Raw genomic sequence first — 19,268 nt, forward strand, 5'->3', positions numbered from 1 at the left:
GGTGTAACGGTTGCAGGATTCGAATCATGCTGATTTGAAGCTGGATCGCCAACATCGAGTTCTCCACAAATCGAATTTACCAATTACCTCTCGGAAGATCGGGCCTGAACCTCATCAATTAGTATCAGAGATCTCAGGTTTACCGCGAGGTATAATCTTGTTTACCCTCGATTCATATTTATTCATTACCTACAGTCCAAAAAAGCCCAAAAAATAGTTTAATTTTCCGCTGTCCTATCACCCATTGTGCCTTACAATTTTGTTTTCAGATTTGCTTTGTTGAGTTTGTGTCTGTGGTTGAGTCTAGTTGCTGGTTTTGATTGTGTTCGTCGTCGTAGTTCATTTGCACCATTGTTGGTCTTAGTTTCCGCCGTTATAACATCCACTGTTTCCAAACAATAAGTCAAAGCCACCACATTACTCAACTTGCCTCCGCTAGCCGTCTTGTGTGATCTCTCGCCGCCGCGCTAACCCTAGATAGGTTGCCAGCCGCTGTTATTTTGCCTGCTTCGCAGCCCTCCTTACATCATCAGGCGGCTGTTAGTCACAGGAAAGATTCATCCTGTGATCGGTGTTGGAGTTTAGGGACGCTTTGCCCTAACCGCCGCCGCCGCCGCCGTGTTTCAAAAAACATAACTTGAGATACCTTGAGTAAAACAGACATAACTTTTTACTCGTTTATCAGAAAAATCTGAAATTTTTACAGCAGTTTCTTGACACCATTTGGACCCGACCCAAACTCAGCAAAGACTTGTTTGGTTTCGCTAAAATTGCCAAAAAAATTCAGGAAAATAAAAAAAAATTGACAAGGGTTTTGCACGCTTTTTAGAGAACTTTCTGAATTTCTGTAGACCACATCTGACCTCAGTTGTAGTTGCCAAATTTTGTGGTTACATCTTTTGTGATCCTTGTTTAGAGAAAAATATAAAAAAATAGTAAAAAAATAAAAAAAAATCTTCATTCCTACTGGTGCCTTTTGGGAAAATCCAGAAAAAATTAGGATAAAGGAAAAAATCTACTCTATTGCTTGTTCGCTGAGTTCCTTCCATCATACTTTGTTTCACCTTGTTGCGCTACGTCTAGACACGTTTTAGCCAGCAATTATGATTTGTCCTTTGGATACTTATTGAACTTAGCTAACTCTGCATTCGAATATTGCTAATCCTTGCTACTTAAATTGTGCCTGTCCAAAGCTCCACATATACTTTAGTCAGCACAGGTTCATCTTGCAACTGTTTACCCACGCTCAACAACAGATTACTTTGCCAATTTGGTTTTGCTCCTGTTTGGCTTTAGTAAAAACACTTGTAAGACTGTGGTAAGCCGCTTCTGATTTTGTATTCCACATTTACCACCACCACTTGGTTCCTTTTAGTTTATAGGGATAATCCTTTGCTGTTGTTTTTCTCTATTTTCTAACCATGGCAGAATCTCCAATGGATTTCAATGATTGTGTGTCCAAGGGTGAACTTACAACATTCATTGTGAACAATCTGGTCACCCGCATTGAACAGATTGAGCAACGCCCTCAATCTCATCGTGGTGATAATGAAGATGCAGATGAGATCTATCTGATCATGAAGATGTGGACGATGACGATGATGCACACAACCGTCGCCGCTACAACTTCAATCGTCGCGGTATGGGAGGTAATAACCATGGTAATAATGATCCTTTTGCTAAAATTAAATTTAGCCTACCTCCTTTTGCCGGTAATGTTGATCCTGAGGCATATTTAGATTGGGAGCTTGTTGTTCAACAAAAATTTGATTCTCATAATGTGCCTGCTGAGCATAGAGTTAGACTTGCTACTAGTGAGTTTACTAATTTTGCTTTGTTTTGGTGGAGTGATCTTTGCAATACTAATAATGTTGCTGCTTTGCCTCAAACTTGGAATGCTTTAAAACAACGTATGAAATCTTATTTTGTTTCTCCTTATTATCAACGTGATTTACATCTTAAACTGCAAACTTTAAAACAAGGAGATAAAAGTGTAGAAGCATAGTATCAAGAATTGCTTATTGATTTAGCTCGTTGTGGTGTACATGATGATGATGTTGATGCTAGTGCTAGATTCTTTGGTGGTTTAAATCATGATATCCAAAACATTCTTGATTACAAAGAATGACATAATTTTTCCAATTGTATCATCTTGCTATAAAGGCAGAACGTGAAGTATAGAGACGCAAGCAACACCATTCTTTTAGGTCTAATAATGGGAGGAATTTTCAGCAGCGTTCTGAGCTAGAGACGCTCAAGATTTCTGTTGCACCACAACCATCTACACCTGCATTTTCTTCTAGGGTAAGTAAATTGTCTAATGTGCAGCCCCCACAACTGAAGAAAGGTGCCACTCTGGATGCTTCCACTAGTTCCTCCTCACCCAACGCTAAAATCATTTGCCATCGATGCAAAGGCATGGGACATGTCATGAAGGATTGCCCCAGTCGCCGTGCTTTCATTGCTATCGAGGTTGGATATATAAGTGCTAGTGATGTTGAAGATGATTTAGCCCTTGCTGCTAACATTGCTACAGATTCCACCGAGGGCGATCAAGATACAGAGACCATCGCCATTGACTCCGTTGCTGCCTCTGCGGGCTATCCTAGCTTTCTTGTGCAGCGTGTGTTGAGTTCACGTGTGGTACATGAAGAAGAGAAGCAGCTACAGCGCCACAATTTGTTCCATATATATCTTGTTGTGCAGGGTTGTCGTGTTCTCACCATCATTAATAGCGGGAGTTGCAACAACTTGGTGAGTTCTGATTTGGTTGAGAAGCTTGGTTTAATCACACGACAACATTCGTATCCATATAAACTTCAATAGTTCAATAATAGTGGTAAGACTAAGGTAACTAAATCAGCCCGCATTAGTTTCTTCACAGGTTGTTATCATGATACTGCTGATTTTGATGTTGTGCCTATGCAAGCTTGTTCAATTTTGTTAGGACGTCTATGGGAATTTGATAATGATGCTTTACACCATGGTAGAACTAATACATACACTTTCATACATAAGAACAAGAACATTACTTTGCTGCCTTTGTCACCAATGGATATTGTTAAACATGCTAAAGAGATTAACAATAAACCTTCCACAAACATTGATAAAAATAATGAAAATAAGTTATATGGAGGTGCTTTACTTGCTACAACTTCTACTACTGCTGTGTTATGTGATAATCCAGATGTACCATGTTATACTATGCTCTGTCAACCTATTATGTCTTGTGCATTGCCTGCTGTCACTAACCTTTTGCAGGAGTTTGTTGATGGGGAAGAGTCGAGGACGACTCCAATTATAGAAGAAGAGGATGATGAGGACATCGCCAAGATGGAGTCGATGACGACTCCAATTCAAGAAGGGGAGGATGATGAGGACATCGCCACACTGGATACGTTGACACCATCGTCTTTTCCAAGTTGCAATTCATCTCCAACTCAGCTACCACGTCACTCTCGGATTCAACGAACACGTCGTCAGTGTTTTGATCATAACTTCTTCATACGACATTGAAACGGGGTGATCTTAGACTCGTTGGAAAGGGGACGATGACGTCGTCGTTTTGGATCTGGTCCTAGCTCCAGATCTTTCGTGGATTAATATTTATGTCCATGATAAGATGCTGCGTCACATATTTTGGGCCAACTTGGTCATGTATCGAATTCAGGCCTTAAGCCCATGTTGTGGGCGCCTCCCCCTGGTCACCTCCAACCCTAGGTCGCTTCTCCTTTATTTTTCATGCAGCCGCCGCTGTTAGACTTGGGTTTTGTTTAGAGTTTAGTTTTCCATCGAGAAACTAAATCGTTCATTGTAACTGTGGTGACAAATCATTTTACAGTGATCTAGGGTCTCCATTCTTGATCTCCTCCACTGTGTTGATTAGTTCTTTGGAACCGAGTTCTTGAACCCTCATTTGAATATTCGCGTCATTCATGTCTGCAATTTCAGATTGCGTGTTTGTACTTTCCTGCTTGTGTCCTTCGATTTGCTTGCAGGAAAAGCCTTCTTGGCAAGGTCAATCAAGTTGTGCTTGGTTGATAACCAACAGAGCAGTGGTGTAATGGTTGCAGGGTTTGAATCGTGCTGATTTGAAGCCGGATCGCCAACGTCGAGTTCTCCATAATTGAATTTATCAATTACCTCTCGGAAGATTGGGCCTGAACCTTATCAATTTCAATTCAAGAAGGGGAGGATGATGAGAACATCACCACGCTAGATACATTGACACCATTGTCTTTTTCAAGTTGCAATTCATCTCCAACTCAACTACCACGTCACTCTCAGATTCAGCAAACACATCGTCAGTGTTTTGATCATAACTTCTTCATACGACATCGAAACAGGGTGATCTTGGACTTGTTGGAAAGGGGACAACGACGCCGTTGTTTTGGATCTGGTCTCAGCTCGAGATCTTTCGTGGATTAATCTTTATGTCCATGACAATGTGTTGTGTCACCTATTTTAGGCCAACTTGGTCATGTATCGAATTAAGGCCTTAAGCCCATCCCCCTGGTCACCTCCAACCCTAGGTCGCTTCTCCTTTATATTCCATACAACCGTCGATGTTTAGACTTGGGTTTTATTTAGAGTTTAGTTTTCCATTAAGAAACATAATCGTTTATTGTACCTATGGTGACAAATCCTTTACAGTGATCCAGGGCCCCCGTTCTTGATCTCCTCCACTGTTGAAAGGTCCTTGTTTGGTTTTGGTAATTGAGTGACAACTTAGGTGGACTAATAGTGTTTATGTGAGATACACAGGAGATTAGTCCACAGGTGATGATGTGATGATGGAGGAGCTCATTGCATATGAGACATGACATGGAGTCATGTGACCAAGGTGGAGAAGATCAAGATGAGGCTTGGCTCGATGGACCAGTTGCAAGAGTGAAGGGCAAGTCAGAGGCTTTGAAGCGAGGGACCGCATGTGACGGTGAAGCTTGAGCAAGACTTGGCGCCGATGGACCGAGGCAACGGTGAAGAGCAAGTGAGGTCAAGATCGATGAACCAATACGGTCACGTGATGATATGAAGTGGATCATATCATTTGGTGATTGGTTGGTGCATGTGTTGCATCAACATTGGAGGAGATGGAATGGAAAGCGCAAGGCAAAGGTATAACCTAGGGCATTTCCATTTCACCGGTCATAAGTGTGTAGAGAAGTTTATGACCGGATTTAGGATAGATGGCCGTACTATCAAGAGGGGCAAACTTGTTTGCAAATCGGTCATCTAGTGCCACTTGAGCGATCTAACTTTGCATACGTGTTAGGATCGAGTGGCGTGGCAAGTTTGAGAGGCTAACTCCTTTGGGAAAATGTTTGTGAAAATGCTAACACACTTGCATTGGTGGTGTACACTTGTTGGTGTTGGCACACTTTACAAAGGAGGTGGTGTTCCTAGGGTAGAGCGTCCGGCGCTTTTGAGAAAATTAAGTGCATATTTTCTATTGCACCGGTGGGAAATTTGGAGAAGTCGCGGGAGTGTTTCTCAGTAGGAAACACTCACCGGACGCTCTACGAGGCGGCACCGGACGCTGGCCTTTAACGTCCGGTGTGCTGTCAGGTGCAGCAGAGTGCACCGGACGCACCGGAGAGAGTCCGGTGCTCAGCGTCCGGTGTGCGGGCGGTTTGGCGACCCTCTCTGCGCATGAGTCCGGTGAGCACCGGACGCTCAGGGTGCGTCCGGTGGCTTGCGTCCGGTGACCGTGCGAGTTCGCGGAGCTCTCTGCGCACGGATCCGGTGTGCACCGGACGCGTCCGGTGTGGACTAGCTGAGCGTCCGGTGGTGCTGTGTCAGGCGCAGGCGCGTGGTAGCTGTTGGCGGCAACGGTCGTTTTCAAACGGCTAGTGACACGTGGCCGACGCCTGAGCACCGGACGCTGGGAGTTGAGCGTCCGGTGGCTCCCTGTGAGCGTCCGGTGCCCACGTGTTTTGCCCAGTAAAGGGGCAACGGCTAGTTTAGCCCTTGGGGCTATAAATAGAAGTGGTGGCTGGCCTTGGCTGATGCTGAGCACCCTTGGGACTTAGTGTCCATGCTTGGGGAGTGCTAGGAAAGCCTCTAACTCACATATGCTTGATAGTGTTCATCCGATTGTGTGAGTGAGCGATTCTAGTGCGTTGCATTGAGAGATTGCATCGAGTGGCACTAGGTGTTCGTGTTGCAAGCCGGTGGTGCTTGTTACTCTTGGAGGTTGCCACCTCCTAGACGGCTTGGTGGCTTGTGACTCCGTCGAAGCACGCAAGGAGATTGTGCGGTGCTCCGGAGAAGAGATTGTGAGGGGTACGGTGCTCACCCTACGGGGATCGCGAAGAGCAACTCTAGTTGAGTGAGACGTGAAGAGCGACAAGTGGTCCGGCCGGGTCAAGTGCTAGAGCTTGTGGTAAGCACTCCACGTGGGAGAGTGTGACTTGCGGGTCACCACTAGCAAGAGGACCGGCGGCAACCTTGGAGCTTGTCTCAACGGGGACGTAGCTTGGTGGCAACCAAGTGAACCTCGGGAGAAAATCATCGTGTCAACATTTGTTCTTCCCGTTGGTTTGCAAGTCCTTAACACAAGCTTGTTCTTACATTCATATACTTGTGCTTGTGTAGTTGCTCTTGTAATTAGTTAGCTTGTGTAGCTTGCTAGTTACCTTCTTGCTTGTGTAGCTAGAAGTAGTTCCCTTACGTGACTAATTTGGTTTGTGTAACCTTGTTAGTCACATTGCTTAGTTAGTGTAGCTAAGTGAGTTGCACTCTCTAATTTGGCATTAGTTGCCTTGTTATTGAGCTTGCTAGTGAGCTTAGGCTTTGTGCGCTTTGCCTCACTAGTTTGTGTAGGAGCTCCCTCGGTTTGCAAAGTACTAGTTGCATAGGTTTGTGTGACCTTGCTTCTAGAATTGATTAGGTGAGCTCTTGCTAAGGTAGCACCTTGTTTGCTTGTTTAGGATCTTTTACAAGGTGCTAGAGAACTTAGATAGAGGGGTGTAGTCTTGGCTAGACCGATAGTTTTAATTCCGCATTTGTTTCGGTTAGCCGGTGCGATAAGTTTTAGAAAGGACTATTCACCCCCCTCTAGTCCGCCATCTCGACCATTCAACTGTGTCGATTAGTCCTTTGGAACTGAGTTCTTGAACCCTCCATTGATATTCACGTCATTCATATTTGCAATTTTAGATTCTGAGTTTTTACCTTCTTGCTTGTGTTCTTCGATTCGCTTGCAGGAACAGCCTTCTTGGTGAGGTCAATCAAGTTGCACTTGGTTGATAACCAACAGAGCAGTGGTGTAACGGTTGCAGGATTCGAATCACGCTGATTTGAAGCCAGATAGCCAATGTCGAGTCCTGCACAAATCAAATTTACCAATTATCTCTCGGAAGATCGAGCCTGAACCTCATCAGTAGCCGCCACCGCTGGACGCCAATGCGGAGGCAAACATGGATGGCAGCAATGTCAGGGACCTTGGGGGGTGAGAGGGGAGTTGCACGTTGAGAGGAGGAGCAAGTTGGGTATTCTTAACATCATTACCAAAAGTAGACTAAGTTCTCTAAATCTAGTAACGGTGCCAAAAATGCCAAACCTATCCCTCACACCACTTAAGCCAAGTTGTCATCCCCAGCATGATATAAGAGACGCGGTATTGAAATATGCAATTGCTCTTCTAAATAAATAATGAATGGGATCTGCAAGCGCACAGATTAATACCGATGTAGCATTTTAACCGGGAAGTATTCCAGGTATCGTTATTTATATTTTTACCACTGGGAAGGGATTAGCAATCATCACTATTGATTACAGAATAGAATATGAGATTGAGCATCTATCATTGCATGTATAATTGAGAACATTATATCTAACTCTTCATACAGGGATAAGTGTCACATAAAAGATATATGAAATAATAATAGTGACAAGGATAACTAATCTGATCTAGCCACATAATAAATATGATAAGCACCTCAATTAGATACTCTAGAAAGTCATTAGCATGGTATTAGAACGAACTACAAGAATATTCCCTAAGTTATTCTTAACTATATAGTCTAGCATTATCATAGTTAGTGCAAGCATACTTAGCAATCATTGCGAGACAAGACTACGCCCATGCATAGTGATATTAGCAAGGAATATGAGAAACATAGCAATCACTCCCCTGTAATAATGTTGCTCTGCCAGCCCAATACACGAGAGGGGGACTATATAAGAATCAATGAAGCTGTCACTATCACGAACCACCCCACGATCTGGCATATTGGGTACAATCGCAGATAAATACGGTATAAGCACCACGCCTACACAATATCTATCATTTACCCATGGATCCGATGGATAAACGCTATACGATCCTAAGCATGTATATAGATCGAATCTAACTAAGCCAAGTACATAACTATGATAAACTAAGAACAATATAATCTTGAATATAAGCAAGTAGAGCAAAGTCATAAGCAATATATTGAAGTAGAACAAAGTCATATTCATAATATTGAAGAACAAAGATAATTAGAAAGCAATTAGAAGCACAATTAGAGAATTACCAAGAATCCTCCTGACAGATCCGGAAACCAATCGAAGATTGACTCCTTCTAGTTCTAATCCTATGTAGCTATGCTAATCTAGATGTCTAATTGATGTGGTGGCTCTAATCTTGATCAGAGGCTTCTTCTCCCTTGATGGAACAATGAATTAGGGTTGAGAGGCTCCCTCCTCCAGGGGCCAGGGGGTCTGGTTTTATAGTCCCTTCAAGTGAATATGGGTCATTGGATCAAACCGACATAGATTGTATGGTTTAGATTCATCCTTTAGGTCGGTGGAAATCTCCCGCAAAGCAGAGTCCTGATTGGACTCCTGGAGGGGGCGGGCGCCCAGTAGGACAGGGCGGGCGCCCTGCCTCTGGCCCCGTTTCGCGTCCGCTTCGGTCTCATGGCTTCTGGAGTCTTCTAGATGTAAGATAATTGCGCAGCACGTTAATATCTTTACGTAATCCCGACATGTGGGCCTTTCTTCCATATTTCCTGATAACCCCCTGCAGAAATAGACAAACACCAAAACTCGTGGAATTCTGTCAGATAAAACCCTAAGTCTAGATGTTGATTTCATTTGGATCCTTTTCTTTGTTTATTTGATAATTAAATTTGATACTTAAGGACCGTCAACAGAGCACTGGTGAGAGGGGAGTCGCACGAGACGAGCATGGAGATTGCTGTGATTCCTCGGTGCCGGTGATTAGGGGTGATTGAGCATGCGTCGAGGACGCCCACATACCGGCGTGTGTTTGGAGGATCGCAGGTGGAGGCAGACGGACCAAACAAAGCAATGTTGCACCAAAAAATGTCGACATTTTATTCTTTTTAGTTGTAGGAGATATCTTTACTTTGTTTCATCGTATGGTGGATCAGTGTGGTCAAAATACCGTGAGTTTGTATGTAAACGGCTTATAATCATTCGTTTGTGAATATTGGAGGGCAAAGTGTTATATTCTTTTATCTAAAAATCATTCTGTTTGGCATAGTTCCAGCCTGTACTTGCACAAAAAGCTAACAGGTCTCTTAACTGACATCTTCTTTGTCTCATGGGTTGTATCATTTCTGGTCTGCCACCCTAACTTTTTACACTTTGGCCTTTTTTCTAGAACAAATTTACATTTAGCCCCTTATGTGACATAAACTCATCTTTGGACCCTGAGGGTCGACGCCAAAACTTATGGCTCTGAGGTAACACATCTAGGCACCACAAATCTTGGCTCCGAGGTGTCTGGCCATGCACAGTAGGACATCCTAGGTGGTATTGACGTGGCTGGTACCTCGAAGCCACAGATCTTGGCTCCAAGGTTGGCGCCACAAATCTTGGCACCGACCTCAAAGACGAGATATGTGGCTCCGACCTAGGAGCCGAGATCTGTGGCTTCGACCTAGGAGCTGAGATTTGTGGCTCTGACCTCGGAGTCGGGATCTATGGCTCCGACCTCGGAGCCATGGATCTGTGGCTCCGACCTCGGAGCATGGATCTTGGCGCCGAGCTTGGATTCAGAAATAAATTTTACTGCATGAACCTACTCTCATTTGTTCCTCCTCCCTCTCGGGGTTTTGCCCTTCATAGAAGCAACTACATAATGTCAAAGTCTGTAGACATCCAAAATAAGCAAAATTCATACAGTCCAAATACATTATCTAATTACATCGCCTAGTAACCTAACTAAATATCTATCTAAATTTTCTATCTATGTATATAAATAAATTTGCTAACTACATTATCTAACTACCTAACTACCTATCAAATCTAAATGTAAAACTAGATAACTAGTTATATCATATAGTTAGCTAATTTAATTCTATATATAGCTATCTAGTTATAGTTGTCTAGAGACTTCAACATTATGTACTTGCTTCTATGGAGGGCAAGCACCCGAGAGGGAGGAGGAACAAATGAGCTCAAGCAGAAAAAATTGGTAGTGGTTTCTGAATCCAAACTCGGCGCTAGGATCCATGGCTCCGAGGTCGGAGCCACAGATCTCGGCTCCGAGGTTGGCACCAAGATCTGTGGCTCTGAGGTACCAGCCATGTCAGTACCACCTAGGATGCGCTGTTGTGCATGGCCAAGCACCTCAAAGCCAAGATTTGTGGCACCGAGATGTGTTATCTCGGAGCCATGAGTTTTGACAGTGACCCCAGGGTTCAAAGATGAGTTTATATCACATAAAGAGCCAAATGTAATTTTCATTTCAGAAAAAATACCAAAATGTAAAAAAAATTGGGGTCTGCCACGCTCTCCAGAGTAGCAGCATCACCTGGGCACCTTGATCTACTGAGATTTCTTGTAAAAGTAAAATAAAACCGGCTCATCATTTGTGCGGCTAATGCTGATATGGAGACTGATGTTGATTTATTCTAAGAGAAAAACACAGTTCCATAAAAATAGTAGATAATAAGCTCAAGCGAACATGGGTGACGCAAACATACTGCTCCTCGTCCTGCAGCAGCCAATGGCCTCGCGTGGCTTCTCTTAGCCATATGGCATGTGGGTAGTGGGCATCCAACCACACCATGCATAGCCATTTCCGGTTTATTGCCACTCTCCATGTATCCATTATTTCCATTGATCCTCGTCGTTTGTTTTCTTGCATCGCCAAACCATTATTCATTAGCTTCCAACCAAAGTTCAAAATCTTATGTGAGATGGGGAACTTCCAAAAATACTTCCAATCAAGCCAGTCGTTCCCAAACTCTAGATGTCCATGCAGCCCGCAGCTTGAAGGCATGTCCTGAAGCATGGTTTTTTTGGCCTGACCCAAGCATGGCCCCGCGTGGTGGTGAGTGGGTCCGGGCTGGCTTGGCCCGATGTTTAGGGCCATGCTTGGGCCGCTGGCTAGGCACGCCGAGTAGCCCGATCCACCCTGCAAAAAATGACTCGGCCCGATGCTAGGCCTACTAGGAGCTTAATAGGTCGTATATGTATTGCCCAACATACTCCTTAATAGGCCATAGATTCATGTGCATCGCCTCCCTTGCTCCAACATCACTTTCTATGCTTGTCGGCTCCTCGTGGCCTCACTCCCTAGTCCCCAGTCCCCAACCACTCGGGCGCTCCCCACTATGAGCTTGAGCAAGTGCTGCGCCTCCTCCTCCTTCCTTGATAGGTGACGCACCTCCCTCTCCACCAGATCTAACAACCTTGAGGCCCGAGCGGCCAAGACTCGTCAAGCACGTGGGGTAGAGCGCGGTAGCAGTTCCCTCCAACATCGGTGAGCGTGTGGAGGTCACGGCTAGGTGCATCCACGCAACGGCTCCCTCTCTAACTCCATCTATGGCCATAGTCTCCTCTGACGCTAGTGCAATGGGTGCTCCCTCGGGGGGGGGCAAGCTGGCCCGGCACACTAGACTAGTCATGCTTCTTAAGCTGATCGGACCCGAAAACCAGCCCAGCAGGTCGTGCCTAGGCCATAGGTTAGGCACGATGCCCGCCTCAGACCCCTATCAGGCTGTGCCTTGCACGGGTCTGTGCTAGGCCACGCTGGGCCACCCATTGGACATTTATATCTAAAACATTAGTGTCATATTTTAGGTAAGAGAACATAATTGAACCAAAGTCATTTTCCTATTTCCCTACAGAAATTGTATTTTGGCCTAGAGACTATTAGTATGTCGTTTGTAGCCATTGACCTAACAATCCCTAACAACTCCAGCACCTTCAGCACTTTTATATAAAACAAAGTAAATGGATTACACTACTACAAGAATTTTTCTGAGCCGGTCAGAAAGCATTGGCGGTAGACCGTCGCCTCTACATCCACATCACTATAAATTAGACACAATGCTCACCTCTATTAATAAATTAAAGAAATACAAACAGTATGCCTATCAATTGGGCCTGTTGAGCCCATCGACGAGGTTTGCCGAGCCCATAAATGCACCACAATTGGTGCTCATCGGATCCATGAGCCGCCACCGCTCCTGCAATCCACGTGTGCCATCGCTCCTCCTTGCCGGATCAGCACAAGCCGTGAGCCCTGGCCCTAGCTAGATATCGTCCACAAAGCCCAGCGCTGCCCCATGATCTGTATCAGCTGCCACCATCAGAGGGGGGCCTATAATTTTCTAAGTGGGCTAGATTGGGATAAATGTATTTGGCCCAAGTAACAGAGGTGGACTTATTAACAGGCCAGCCCCCTAATCGATTTTGAGAGACAGACAACTTTTGATGTTGTTGACAACCAAAATTGTTCATTTTATGAAGTTGTTAGAACTTAGAATGGACGTTGAGAGTCAAAAAATATATATGAAACTTCCAATTCAGAGTGTGGATGAAGGAGCTACACCCTAGAGAAAATCTCACCCTCCTAAAACTTCTGACCCTGGCGGAGCTAAAACTCTCAACCACCTGACGAAAGTTCCGACTTTTCACAAGGCCCCGAAACTTTTTACTCCTATCGGAGCTTCTGACTTTCGTAGTCCAAATCAAGGAGAATCTAAACTCGATTTTAATTCTTGCAAACTCGTGGAGAACATAAAAAGTGCATTAGTATTTGCTACTAGGATAAGACCAACCCCTCTACGAGAGGATCATGGCCGATTGAGGATTCCTACTCACAGTCATCAAAATACAATACAAACCCTCCGTTTGCCCTATCTTTTCTAACCCCATGCTATTCATCTCTTGATCTGATGACCAAGGATGGTGTCGTCAGCTTGCTAGCGGACCAAGGACAACCTAACGGCGTCGTCCTTGCCCCGACAAAGTCCCTCCTAGGTGAGAGCTTCAATGGTTCATTTGCTAGTTTGCCCGGAAACTAGCCATTCTTGGTCGCCTAAGCGTGGGATTACTGCCTTGCGCGATTGCACACCTGCACCTGGACGACGTACCAGCATGCAAAATTGCAATCACTGGCTGCCCAGCATGCATGTGGGTGAAAGGTCCTAATATGGCTAGAGGGGGGTGAATAGCCTATTTAAAAATTCTACAAACTCACTAGAGCAAGAGGTTAGTAAATAACAAAGCGAAGCTTTTTGCTCTAGCTCTAAAGAGGTGTTTGCAAGCCACCTACCCAACAATTCTAGTTGCTATGATCACTATCCACACAAGAACTAAGTCTCTACAAGTTACACTAGTGAACTATGCTACACAAAGCAAAGTAAGCAACTAAACTAATTACACTAGTTTGCGGTAAGTAAAGATAGGATGAGATATTTATACTGCCGTGTAGGGGATGAACCAATCACCAATATAAACAATCAAGCACCGGGAGAATGCCAATCAAACGCAATTGAGACACCAATTTTTCTCCCGAGGTTCACGTGCTTGCCGGCACGCTACGTCCCCGTTGTGTCGACCAACACTTGGTGGTTCGGTGGCTAAGAGGTGTAGCACGAACCTCGTCCTCACTAGGACACCACAAGAACCTACCCACAAGTGAGGTAACTCAATGACACGAGCACTTTACTAGAGTTACCTTTCGGCTCCCCGCCGGGGAAGGTACAAGACCCCTCACAATCACTGGGAGATGGCCACGAACAATCACCAACTCGTGCCAAAGCTTCTTCGCTGCTCCAAGCCGTCTAGGTGGCGGCAACCACCAAGAGTAACAAGAAAACCGCAGCTAGAACGATCCCCAAGTGCCATTAGATGCAATCACTCAAGCAAATGCACTTGGAATCACTTCCAATCTCACAAAGATGAATAATCTATGAAGGAGATGAGTGGGAGGAGTTTGCTTAGGCTCACAAGGATGTTATGTATGCTAGAATGCCAAGAGAGTGAGCCCTAAGCCGACCAACATGTATTTATAGACCCCTTAAACAAATAGAGCCATTGGCTCTCTCACTGGGCAAAACTCGGGGTCACCGGACGCTCTTCAGGGGGCACCGGACGCTCAACACCTACGTCCGGTGCTCCAAAGTCAGCCACGTGTCAGCTTTTGAATCTCACGCGTCAGAGTCTAACGGTAACCTACAGACAACCGGACGCTCCTAAGTTGGCACCGGACGCGTCCGGTGCACACCGGTCCTAAACTCAGGGAGGTCTGCATAAACGAGGGGTCACCGGACGCTGAGCACTGGACCGTCCGGTGCTCACCAGACTTAAACCCAGGGAGCATTGCAAAACGCGCGGACACCAGACTCAGAACACTGGACGCTCCAGCCTGCGTCCTGTGCCTGGCGTCCGGTGCCTAACCCTAGCTGAGCTAGGCAGCCTGCACACCGGACGCACAGACACAACGTCCAGTGCTTCTGGGCCAGCGTCCGGTGCGAGAAACACTCCCGTGACTTCTCCAATTTTCCCACCGGCGCAATAGAAGATATGCACTTCATTTTCTCAAAAGCGTCGAATCCCGCCTCGCAAGCTCAGCGGGAGGGAGAGAGGAAACCAACCTCTCTCTACCCTTCAAACTCCACCTCATTCTTAAAGTGTGCCAACACCACAAAGTGTGTACCAACAAGTGCACGTGTGTTAGTATTTTCACAATCATTTTCTTCGAGGGAGTTAAGTTAGCTCACTACGTTCTAAATGCATGCACATGAACAACAACACCTAGTGGCACTTGATAACCGCTTAGCCAAAGAATTCCCCTCTTTATAGTACGGCTATCTATCCTAAATGTGATCACACCCTCTATGGTGTCTTGATCACCAAAACCAAAACCCTAATCAATACCTTTGCCTTGATCTCCAAAGGGTTTTGTTTTTCTCTTTCTTCTTTTCCAAGTTAAGCACTTGATCATCTTGTGGTCATCACCATCATCACCATGATCATCACTTGCTCCATCACTTGGCATGTACCAACCTCATTAAGTCTACACACTTAGTATAGAGGTTAGTATTAGGGCTTTCAGTGGGCCACGGCCTGCTAACGCCCAACACATGTTGGATCCTAAAAGAAAAGGAAAACGTGGTCCGGATCGGGGTGCCAACATGCATGCTAGTTTTTTAGGGCCTTGTTTAGTTCGTCAGAAGAAAAGATTTTAAATAATATAGTATATTTATAACTATAAGTAATTATTATGCAATCATAAATTAATTATGCTTAAATGATAGGGAGCATATGCTATGAAAACCAACTAGCTATGCAAACTCTAATTAAGTGCACACGATTCTAATCCGATGGCTTCCGGTGGAGGTGTGGGACAATTAATCACTTAAACCCTCCCACTAATCCAATCTTATTCATTTTTTTCAACTCACCCCCACCTTCGTGTCTCTTCGAGTCGCGTCCTGCACGGTGTCGCCGCCCCTCCTGTATGTACGGTGCCGCCACCTCCATGCTGGTCTTCGTGACGGGGGCCACCGGACGTCATAGCATACGCTTCCTAAATGATATAGGTAACCTTATGCAATTAGTTATTTTTTTATTTATATTTAATGCTCCAGACATGTGTTCAACTTTTCGACGTGATAGTACTAAAAGTTTTTAGCCAGGAACTACACAGGGCAAGGAAAAAGTGATCCGGATTACTCGTTGGACGAAGAATGATTTTCCTGTGTCCCATGTGTTTCTTCAAATAAATGGATGCGAGTCTGTCTACTGACCATTCGGATGTTTCTGTCCCTTCCAAACAACCGATTATTTGGAAGCAAAAAAGTAAACAACCGAATTCTGTATGGAAAAACTTCAGTTGTTCTGTCCTTGCCAAATAACCGGTTATTTGAAAGCAACAAAACAACCGACATGTATGCTCACACATTTGGTTGTTTCGGAGCTCCCTAGTAACCGATTAACACTATGGCTCTATTTGGTTCCCTTACTAAATTTTAGCTAGCTAAATTTTAGTCACTTTAGTAGCTAAAGTTCCAAACACATTGACTAAAAGGAGCTAAAATAGTTTAGTTTCATTAGTCACCCAAGAGTAGCTAAAATAATTTTAGCTAGCTAAAATTTAGCAAGGAGAACCAAACAGGCCCTATGTAAAAAATTACAACTTACACAAAACAAAAATGAATCACTGCCTCTTTAACATTGACAACATGAGAGAGCACATATACACATATACAATAACGAAAAATAGCCAATTAACACAATGACGTTACTGTTGATCCCTCGAGGGGGGGGGGGCAAGCTGGCCCGGCACACTGGACTAGTCGTGCTTCTTAAGCTGGTCCGACCCGAAAACCAGCCCAGCAGGTCGTGCCTAGAGGCCATAGGTTAGGCACGATGCCCGCCTCAGACCCCTATCAGGCTGTGCCTTGCACAGGTCTGTGCTGGGCCACCCATTGGACATTTATATCTAAAACATTAGTGTCCTATTTTAGGAAAGAGAACATAATTGAACCAAAGTCATTTTTCTATTTCCCTACAGAAATTGTATTTTGGCCTAGAGACTATTAGTATGTCGTTTGTAGCCATTGACCTAACAATCTCTAACAACTCCAGCACCTTCAGCACTTTTATATAAAACAAAGTAAATGGATTACACTACTACAAGAATTTTTCTGAGCCGGTCAGAAAGCATTGGCGGTAGACCGTCGCCTCTACATCCACATCACTATAAATTAGACACAATACTCACCTCTATTAATAAATTAAAGAAATACAAATAGTATGCCTATCAATTGGGCCTGTTGAGCCCATCGACGAGGTCTGCCAAGCCCATCAATGCACCGCAATTGGTGCTCATCGGATCCATGAGCCACCACCGCTCCTGCAATCCACGTGTGCCATCGCTCCTCCTTGCCGGATCAGCACAAGCCGTGAGCCCTAGCCCTAGATATCGTCCACAAAGTCCAGCGCTACCCCTTGATCTGTATCAGCTGCCACCATCGGAGGGGGCCTATAATTTTCTAAGTGGGCTAGATTGGGCTAAATGTATTTGGCCCAAGTAACAAAGGTGGATTTATTAATAGGCCAGCCCCCTAATCGATTTTGAGAGACAAACAACTTTTGATGTTGTTGACAACCAAAATTGTTCATTTTATGAAGTTGTTAGAACTTAGAACGGACGTTGAGAGTCAAAAATTATATATGGAACTTCCAATTTAGAGTGTGGATGAAGGAGCTACACCCTAGAGAAAATCTCACCCTCCTGAAACTTCTGACCCTGGCGGAGCTAAAACTCTCAACCACCTGTCGAAAGTTCTGACTTTTCACGAGGCCCCGAAACTTTTTACCCCTATCGGAGCTTCTAACTTTCGTAGTCCAAATCAAGAAGAATCCAAAATCGATTTTAATTCTTTCAAACTCGTGGAAAACTTAAAAATTGCATCTTAAGAGTATTTGCTACTAGGATAAGACCAACCCCTCTACGAGAGGATCATGGCCGATTGAGGATTCCAACTCACAATCATCAAAATACAATACAAACCCTCTATTTGCCCTATCTTTTCCAACCCCATGCTATTCATCTCTTGATCTAATGACCAAGGATGGTGTCGTCAGCTTGCTAGCGGACCTAGGACAACCTAGCGGCGTCGTCCTTGCCCCGACGAGGTCCCTCCCAGGCGAGAGCTTTGATGGTTCATTTGCTAGTTTGCCCAAAAACTAGTCATTCTTGGTCGCCTAATCGTGTTTGGTTACCCTTTGGTGGTTTGCTCATAAACCTCTCTCTTTTTCATCATGTAAGTGTGATCCTGTTGCTGTATTCTTCGGTCCGAGGGGTTGTTTGAACGTTCTAGCCCTAGCTAATGTCTGATCTGGGATTAATTCGACATCAACAGGTGCACGTGTAAATAAAACGATCGTACTTCATAAATTGTGAGGTATTTTGGGAGAGATGTAAAGTTTCTGCCCGCATCTGAAAATAACAGAGGCTCGTCTCAAGATCTTTTTTTTTGGTAGTGTTAAGGAACGAAAGTTGATACTACCTAATTTTTAATTAATGCTTTCTTTTTCCTATATTTTCGTGTCAACCCATATATAATATAGACTCATGTGTGCGCATGTAATATAACCAGTTTTTAATTCCCGTATCAATCATGTTGCGTGAATATATTAATTACAAGTGATGACTCTCTCAATACTAATCAATTTATTTTTTTCTTATTAGTACAAACTCAAAATGAATATATAATTTGTGTAAAAAATTATCATGGCGTGTCCTTAGCAACAAAATATTTTGAAACCATATCTTACTTGAGTACTCAACAATTTTAACTTTTTTTTATAATATAATAGAACATCACCTATAACAATAGTAAACACGTACGTGCCATACGTGCATGGCTATTAAAACTTTCTTATGTGTGTTTGATAGTAAATTTTCCTTCCAGCCTTGCATATTTTCTGTACCTTCTCCTTCAAGTATGTTATTAATGCATTGGGGAATTCTATGAACGTGCCAACAAATAATGAATCTAAATAATTGTACTACAATTGATATGATTTGCGGGATCGGATCAGGACCGGTAGTATGTCTATATCCTGTTGATCAGTTGGATGACTTTTTTTTTGCTGTTGCACTGTAAGTGACATGCGCACAAATACTATTGCAGGCACACACTGTATGCTGCGACAAGGTGAGTGAGCTGTCACCGTCTGCAACAGTGTCTTCACGGTGGCTTGATTTTCTTTGAGTCTCACGGTGACTCATGAGAGAGGGCAAGCGTATAAATTCTTATTTCTTGGTCTTGTATGCAAGCTATCACACTACTTGTGATTTCGTCTATGCTATATATAGCTAGTAATATAATCCACCCACAACAGAATACAAACCGAATATGGCTCTCGGCGAGGACAGCACATTCACCAAGTCACCTATTTCTATAAGAGTCATAAGAACCAAAAGACTACCTAAATAGACGACCTATCTCCAATCTGAATAGTGAAGGGTTAAAAATCCACTCCAGCAGACTACCTATTTC

The sequence above is a fragment of the Sorghum bicolor genome, chromosome 7, assembly GCF_000003195.3.
Source record: "Sorghum bicolor cultivar BTx623 chromosome 7, Sorghum_bicolor_NCBIv3, whole genome shotgun sequence".
In the NCBI taxonomy this organism is placed as follows: Eukaryota; Viridiplantae; Streptophyta; class Magnoliopsida; order Poales; family Poaceae; genus Sorghum; species Sorghum bicolor.